We start from the raw sequence: 8715 nt of genomic DNA on the forward strand, positions 1-8715 counted from the left end.
AAAACAATTTCTGGAGATAACGCCACTAGACCTTCTCTCTTCATCTTCTAACATCATCGAAGTTAGTCTAAAACTGCATTTTTTAATTACATGAAGAAGTTTATTATTGTTGGTAGAGTCGGTAGGGGTTGCCGTTTGAATGCAGTTGTCTAGGCGTTTGTCAGCGAGTTTTTCTACATTTAGTTTTATGAATTTCATAGTGGAAAAGTTGAATTTCGTATAGATATGTAGCAGTGCATTTTATAACATAATGACCACTTGACATCAATGTCGCCTAGTGAAAAAAAATCTCTCTCAGAAGATGCAAAATCAAACCACTGGGCGACTTCAGAAATTCGGAATGTACTTATTCATTATTTTTTTCTAAATTGCCGTTTTTGGCACTTGATTGAAAAAACTAGTGAAACGTGCTTTCCCCTAAAAGTTTACAAAGATGGCCTACAGTCAAGATTTTACAACTTCAATGGGAAGTCCCCAAAATCTCTCCTCTCCCAAATAAACAAAAATCGTCTAAAATTCTGTTAAAAAAAATTCCGGGAAAAGGTGACCAAACTCTCTCTCTCTCTCCACCCCCCCCCCCAACACATCACAAAAAATCGTCTACAACTGTATTTTTATGACTTTAATTCCGAAAATTTTGCAGGGGAAAGTTCCTCAACCCCCTCTCTCCAATGCCATCGAAGATTGTCAAAACTTTTGAATTTTTGGAGCTTCAATTTCGAAAAAATCGCCGAAATCGAAAACTTTTTCGAAAATGTCGTTAATGAGGGTTTTCAATTACGTTTTTAGAAATTCAGTTCCGAAAACATTACGGGGGAGAGCCCTCAATCTCGAGTCCTTCTCCTAACGTCAATGAAAACCCACTAACTTATGTTTTTGAAGTTTCAATATTGAAAATTTGAGGGTCTACTCCGGACTCAATCCCTTCCCTTTACGCTACCAAAGATGGCTAGCCATCGTATTTCAAAGCTCCAATTTCCAACAATTTCCGATGGAAAGTTTCAAACCCCGTTCCTTCCCCCTACGTCATAAAAATTGGCTTACAACTGCGTTTTTGAGACTTCAATTTCAAAAAATTTTCGGAGAGGAGCCCCCATGTCTTTCTTTCCGTCTTTCTTTCCTCATCTTTCAACATCATTCAAAAATTGTCTAAAACAGCGTTTTTGGAACTCCTAACATCGAAAAGTTTCTGTTGAAAAGTTCTGAACCCCATGTCTTCTGCTACGTCATCAAAGGTGGTCTACAATTGCGTTTTTAGGAGTTCAATTACAATAAAATTTTCCGGGGGTAAGCCCCCGAACCCCCTGGTTTTTAGCAACACTAAAATTGCGTTTTGAAGCTATCATAAAACAACTGGGGAGAATTCGTCTCTCATCTTTTCCTTCAAGAACACAAAGATAGCAAATAATTGTGTTTTCGAAAATATACCCTTAAATTTAAAAAAAAATTCCGGAACGAGACCCCCCAAACCTCCGTTTTACTTGTTAACCTCCAAATAGTCTAAAAATGCGTTCCGAACAAAAATTTTCGGGAGAAAGCCTGCAAACACTCCTTCCTTTGCGCGAATATTAAACAAAACTCAATCAACAAACAAATCCAAAACTATCTTCAAATTTTATTTACAAATGCAATTTTAGTATTTCATTATGTTCGGTACGTAAACTGGTAAAAAGAGATGCCATTTTATTGCTGCAACCTTTCTTTTATAAGGAAAAAAAAAAAAAACAATTGAGGACCTGAATAACAACTGAAAAAACTTCACGAGTTTCCAAACGAATCAAAAGTTAAAAGGTTTAATTTAGATAATTAGAAACTCTTTTTTCAGTTTTTTTATTCTTGTGTGTGTGATACTCGAAACACTTATAACTTTCATTCAAACTCTTTGAGCGAAGCACATTACACATTATTCGGGGGGGGGGGGAATTATTACAAATTTTTAACTTTTTAAAAAATTTTATTTTCATTAGTCCACCCTCCCCTTCCTTGATGAATTAAGCAATCGCCCCTCTCAACAGGATCGTCTGGATCCGCCACTGATCGCTCCTCTAAAATGATCGTCTTATATCCTTTCCACGATCCCCCCCCCCCCCATTGGCATGCGCCTTCAGAAAAATTGGGGTATGCGCCTTTTTGAAGACCCAGTCCGACTCTGTATAAAATGAAGTCTCCAAAAAGCGTCTGTTTGTTTGAACTCGCAAAACTCGAGAACTACCCGGCCGATTGCGCTGAAATTTTCAGTTTGTTCCTTTAAGTCCTGAGAAGGTTTGCAGACCAGTTCGAAAACAATGGGATACTTTCACGTGACGTCACAGCAGCTTTGTTGTCCATAAGACACGTGACTTTAGCATAGGACACGTGATCTATGCAGATTTTGCTGCTTTGTTTTGGAAGCCATTGCTGACCACCCAGCTTCAGCTACTTGTCATCACCAGTGAAAAATTGGGTAAAACTAGCATTTTATTAGTCTCGCCGTAATATTTGAAAGATTTTAGATCAATAGAAATACATGATCATTCTAAAAACTTCAGCAAAATTTTTTCGATGCATACGAAATGAATATGATTTGCAAAACTAATGAAAGGCTTGGAAGTTTGTAAAGAAAAGTTTGTTTTGAACCAGCATGTAAGTGAACAACGAACGGAAATAATGAAAAGTTATTCTTCCTGAGATTTTGCACCGTATTTTTTTTTTTTAAATACATTACAGAAGAATCATGAGAGGATATTAAGTGTTTAATTAAGCAAACATCCTTATAAAATAAAAAAGAATGCCATGTGATCACAAATAAATAGTTGATTTTTTGTTCCTAACCAATATAATGTTTTTTTAGAGTTCTAAATCGATATACAAAAGTAAATAGTGCATGAGGTTTCTTATTTACTCTACAGTGGCTCCCAAAAGTGTTCGTACACCTTGAAATTTTGTAGTAAAACCAAAATAACGCAAAACTGAATTCCAATATTAAGTCCAATTTTTTTTCACACCATTCTTATACCATTGTGAATAAAACCCAGTAGTTTTTTTTCAAAACATTGCCACATTTTATTTTTGAAATTTGTCAAAAAGCGAAGAGACAGAGAAAAGATACGCCACAAAAGTCATCGTACACTGAAATATTTTCGAATAAGATCATAATTAACATTATCATATGTGGTTTTTTTATTATTTTTGCATTGTAATGATACTATAAAGTCATTTGCCTTTAATTTTTTGTGTATTTATTCCCTAATATTCTGCTTATTATTTTAAAATGGCAGGTATGCGTAGAAAACAACAAACACGATTCGAAATTTGATTTTTTTCCCTCACAGTAGCCGTAAATTGGTTTGAAATGTCTCTAAATTGGTTAGTTCATACCATTCTATAGTGAAGTGCTTGATAAAATGCTTTAAAGACAAGAATCGGATCGAAAATAAGGTAAGAAAAGGTCAACTGGCGAAGTTAACAAAGCGTGATTGGAGGTTTACAGTTAAAAAAAACATGAAAAATACACGTTTCAGGTCTGAAAAAGTTTCTGCTAAATTGAATGAAACATTTTACGTTTAATTTTTACGTAAAATTGTTCGCCAAGGTTTCTGATTAGCTGGATTAAATAGGACCTCTTCCCGCAGAAATTTTCTTGTTCGTGCGAAAAACAGTAAGCTTACGCTTTCCGTCGTAAAATCAACGATAAATAAGCTCAAAACGTTTTGGAACAACGTCTTACTTATTGATGAAAATAAATTCAACATTTTGGGTTAAATTGTTGTATAATTGTAAATGAAAGAAAAAAGTGAGGAATTTAATCTTAAGAACTAAGTTGGATCAGTTAATCAGGACTGTGAAGGTGTTCTTGTGTGAGGGTGCATCTCAGCATCAGGACTTGGAAATTTGAAATTTTTTGGTGAAATAATGAATTATGCTGTTCATTTAAATATTTTAAAAAACAATTTTAAACTATTAGCCTAAAATTTGGTAATCGGAAACAACTCTGTTTTTTATCAAGATAACGTTAAGAAGCACACGTTTGCGTTTGGTGCCTCAAAATGTGCCCTTAAGGTTAGAAATATCTCCTCAATCGCTAGATTTAAACTTTATGGAACATATTTGGAGATATCTGGTGGCTAGATTACGAAAATACACCATCGAAACGAAAAGCGAACTAGAAACAGTAAGACTCGTAGTGCGGATGAACACTTACTCAGAAATTGCACAAAAAAAGAAAGAAAAAATAATGAAATCTGTTCCCAGACGTTTAAAAGCTGTTGTTGTTACTGCATGATATTCTATTAAATAATAACTTAGTAAAAAGTTAAATTATTTACTAATTTTTTGACATTTTTTCAAAGTGTACGAAGACTTTTGTGAGATAAAATTTCCAGCACTTTTTGGTTTTTGATTTTTAAAAAAATAAGTTTTAATGTTTTATTAAAATTTTCTTGTAGTTTTGTTGAAAATAGATCATAAATCTTATAATAAAATACCTATTCCGAAATATTAATTCTAACCAATGGATAAGGGCCTATTTCATTGAAAGTCGTAGGTGTACGAACACTTTTGGGAGCCACTGTATGTACAGTGTCTTTTTTATTGACGATATTCTAAGCATTAAAGAGTAAGAATTTTGATTTTATGATGAAATGGATAACTAATAAACAAGCTGCCTATTTTTCTCTGCTGGTTTTGTTTTTCAAAGTCAACCACTTTTTCTGTTCTGTAACTAGTTTGTAATGGATGACGTTAGGCAGTCACGTTACAGTGACATTTAGTGATTATCCATCCCTCGGAAAAGCAGAAATGTTTCTTTTATGACCATACAAAACAACTGAAACAAACTTCACCCCTCCCCCACTGAAATGCAGCGACATCCCTTCCAATTTTTTTTCTGGCTACGCCAATGTTACAAGGACTTTATTTCTTGATAGCTGAAAAATTCAAACTGCAGTGAATGATGCTAGCAGATCATTATCATTATTCGGCAAACTGTTTTTTGCTAAGCAATTTTCAATCTGTTGCGGCTTTTGAATTTAATGTGGCTTATGTTTAGGCGAGCCAGATTTTTGTACTGTTTAACCAAAACATCGAAAAACTCCCCCCCCCCCCCCCCCCCCCGTCTTCAGCATAGCAAGTATTCAAAAGGGTAGGGATTTGTTCATGAACAAACGAGTCAAAAAGAATGAATTCTTAAAATGAACAGATCCGTTCGTTCACTAAAAAGTGAACAACCATTCCTTTGAACGGTGAGCATTTGAAAAATTTTACTGATGCATTTGTGATAAAATCGCATTTTAATCGCGAAAATACATTCATCTTTAATTTTTTAACGGGTAATCAATTTCAAATTTCCTTTTTCTCAATGCAGTACAATATCTTCTTTTCTAACCTTTTTACTTTCTGCGTTATTCATCATTTTTCTTTAACCATTGCAGTTAATTTGCTATTTTCCAATGTAGTATTCATTAGTAATATTTTGTGTAACTGGTTTGGGCTACTAACAAAATGTTTGGACATTCTACTTCTTGTCCCACGCACTTGCTAAAATCCTTCTCACGCTTTCTGTCACCAAAGTTATTTCTAAAAATACTTTTTATCACTTTTCTGGTGATCATTTTATCTTCTGTAACATTCGTATCAACTACATTCTATATTGATTTTACTTTATTTTTAACTTGCTTAGGCGATTTTCAAGTCGCTTATTTTACATTCAATATCCAGGGATTTTTAATAAAGATTGTATAATTAGTTCCCCATTTAAAAAAGTGTTGCCTTTTTTTCTTCTGTTCCCATCAGTACTGTGGAATAATTTTGAAGTTCTCTAATATTTAGGTGAGTACCTTTTTTTAAATTTAAGTTCTTCGGTACTGCGGCTGAGCTACCGATGCATTTCTTGTTACTTTTTTCGTTTCAGGAACTGAGAAATGACTTACAAAAAAAATAGAGACGTACCGAGTGGCACTTTGACCGAGTAGCCAAGTACCGAGTACACGACTTAGTACCGAGTTACCGAGTAACTCGGCCTTTCACTACTCGGCCGAGTTACCAAGTACCAATAATGTTTTAAGAAGAACCAGCGACACACATGTGATGAATTTCGAAATTATTGGAATAGTAGTATAGACCTTCTTGTCCATATAATAGTTTTTAAAACTAAATTCCTGCTGAAATTTAATTACGCATTATATACACAATTTTGTTTGTGTCAAAAATTTTGCAAAATATTATTTTTAAAATTAAAAATAAATAAATAAAAGGTATGATTAATCAAGTTGGAATTAAAACAAATTACAGTAAAATCCATCTAATGCGGACATTAACAGGACAATTTTTTTTCACCGCAATAGAGAGGTGTCCGCAGGACAGGGGTTTAATAATGTTATTTGCATTGGAACTGGGAAATTAAAAATTGTCTGCATAAGAGGGGGTGTCCGTTAGGAGGGGCTTCACTGTAAACCAATCAATTATAGTTTTAGTCCGCCAAACATAAATAAATTTTAAAAGCAGATAAAACAAATGTGCAGGAACACTACAGACACGTGTTTCTACCCCTCTCCCCCCATTGCAAGGAACGTCTTTTTCAGTCATAACATGTGAGCTAAAGAATAAAGACATTTGACAAAAAAATCCGACTTTTGTCGGATGCTTTTAATTTCACGAGCTCCCATTTAGTGCATTGAAAAAGGAATTCCTTGTAACGCCAAAACACGTCTCTGCAGTGTTTCTGCACTGTGCTTTTAACGTTTTTATTTCCTTTTATTTTTTAAGCAAAGGTATTTTTATATCTTTTATAACTATTTTTTGTTTGTAGCAAAAATCCATTTTTAATATAAAAATTCCGTATTTTCTATACTTACCTTTTTTGCATAATTTTTAATAAATAAGTTTTATTAACTTTGGGGACATTAAAATAAAGATTTATTCCATTAAAGCATTACAAACTTCATTATTCTCAAAATTTAAATTTGACTTATAAATTTTAATTGTAAATGATTGCAGAATATAGTGCTTGCTCTTTTTTTTTTTTATAAATTTTAGTATCTGTCTTGGACAATATTCAATTTTTTGCAACTACTCGGTATTGGCCGAGTACCAAGTACTCGGCAAGTCTCTAAAAAAATTTCTAATTGCTTATACAATATACATCTAAACCTGAATGAAAATTTTTGATCAATTTTTCATAGGCATTTTTTATTACTTTAAAATAATTTTAGTTATTTTCTCTTCAAAGAATATTACTGATCTAATGAAACATTTCGAGTCTAAGTGAATATGTTGTGCTGAGAAATCATCTGCAACTTTTTCAAATGTACAAAGTAGTTCAAATGAACGAGTTGAATGAACGATCCTCTGATGTGTGTGTGAACAGATCATTAAAAAGAATGACATTGCCCACCCCTGGTTGATTTTTAGAGTTTTAGAGGGTGGTTCATTCTCAATGCTATGAATAAATGGTTACTAATTCTAAGGATAAATCAGGGATAATAAATAATACATGACACAATCAGATACATTTAAATATTTTAGTTCCTACACGTTAATATTTTTAAGTTACTTTAGTAGGAAGGAAAACTTTGATTGAGGAATAAAAATTTGAACAGTATTTACGCATTCTTTGCATTGACCAGGACTGTTTTAGAAAGTCTTTTTTGTTTGAAATCTCGCTGTGAAAATTCCTCACAAGCTAATCCAATATTAATTTTACAAGTCAACTTTACCTCAGAGCAAGACTAACTTAAGTCCACAATCGCTACTTTATAGGAAAAAGAAGGAACATTTGTCTCTGGATCATGCAAAGGATAAGGGGTACGCTCTTTTAACACTGATAAATAATTAGTGGATTTTTTTTTTTTTTTTTTAGAATTACATTTGCATGACTCGATATGGACTAGGATTATACATACAATGCAGAAAATCGCAATTTACAAACTCGTGTCAGTCTGGCTCTGAGGTACAGAAATGAGTTTTTGGACTTTTTCGGTCATCTGTAATCAAATTTATCTTTTTCTGCGACGTGAAGCCAGCCAGGACGCGAATTTAGAAACACGACCGCGTACGCAGGTCGTACAGATGGCGCTACGATCGCATCTCATTTGGCGCGGTTCGACTCCTCGCGTAAATGCGCCAAGGAAGCAATATCGCTTTTGAAGTACTTGTGCGTGCGCAATGATGTGATGTCTGTTTATTTACCTTTGTTGCTGGTATTTTGTTGATTATGTTGATTATGTGATATGAATGGGGTGTGTGGTCAAAATCGGTTGCTTTGCTACAAACTTTGATGTTTTTTAACCTACGAACAAAACTTTATTGACATCGTATTTCTGAAATATTCTTTTGTGAATATATTCTTTGCATCTGAAAAATCTGTGTTGGACTGTCGTTGAGATGAAAATTAAGAATGTTTCAATTTCTTCAACTGAAAATTGCAAAACATTAAAAATTAATTCTTTAAAACCACGTTTGAATGGATGTGGTGTCAAAATGAGTTATTTTGCAACAAACATTTGCTTTTTTTTTAACCTGCGGACATATTTTTATTGACACTGTAACATTGTTTCGGGAATTTCTTCTTGACATCTGAAAGTTCTGGGTTGGATTGTCGTTGCGATGAAAATCAAGAATGTTTCAGTTTTTAAACTGGAAATTGCTTAACATTAGAAATTAATTCTTCAAAGCCACGTTTTAAACTGCATCTATGCAATAAATAATTATTTGCAGATATTTCATTAATTTAATTACTGA

Source organism: Uloborus diversus, chromosome 2, assembly GCF_026930045.1.
Source record: "Uloborus diversus isolate 005 chromosome 2, Udiv.v.3.1, whole genome shotgun sequence".
In the NCBI taxonomy this organism is placed as follows: Eukaryota; Metazoa; Arthropoda; class Arachnida; order Araneae; family Uloboridae; genus Uloborus; species Uloborus diversus.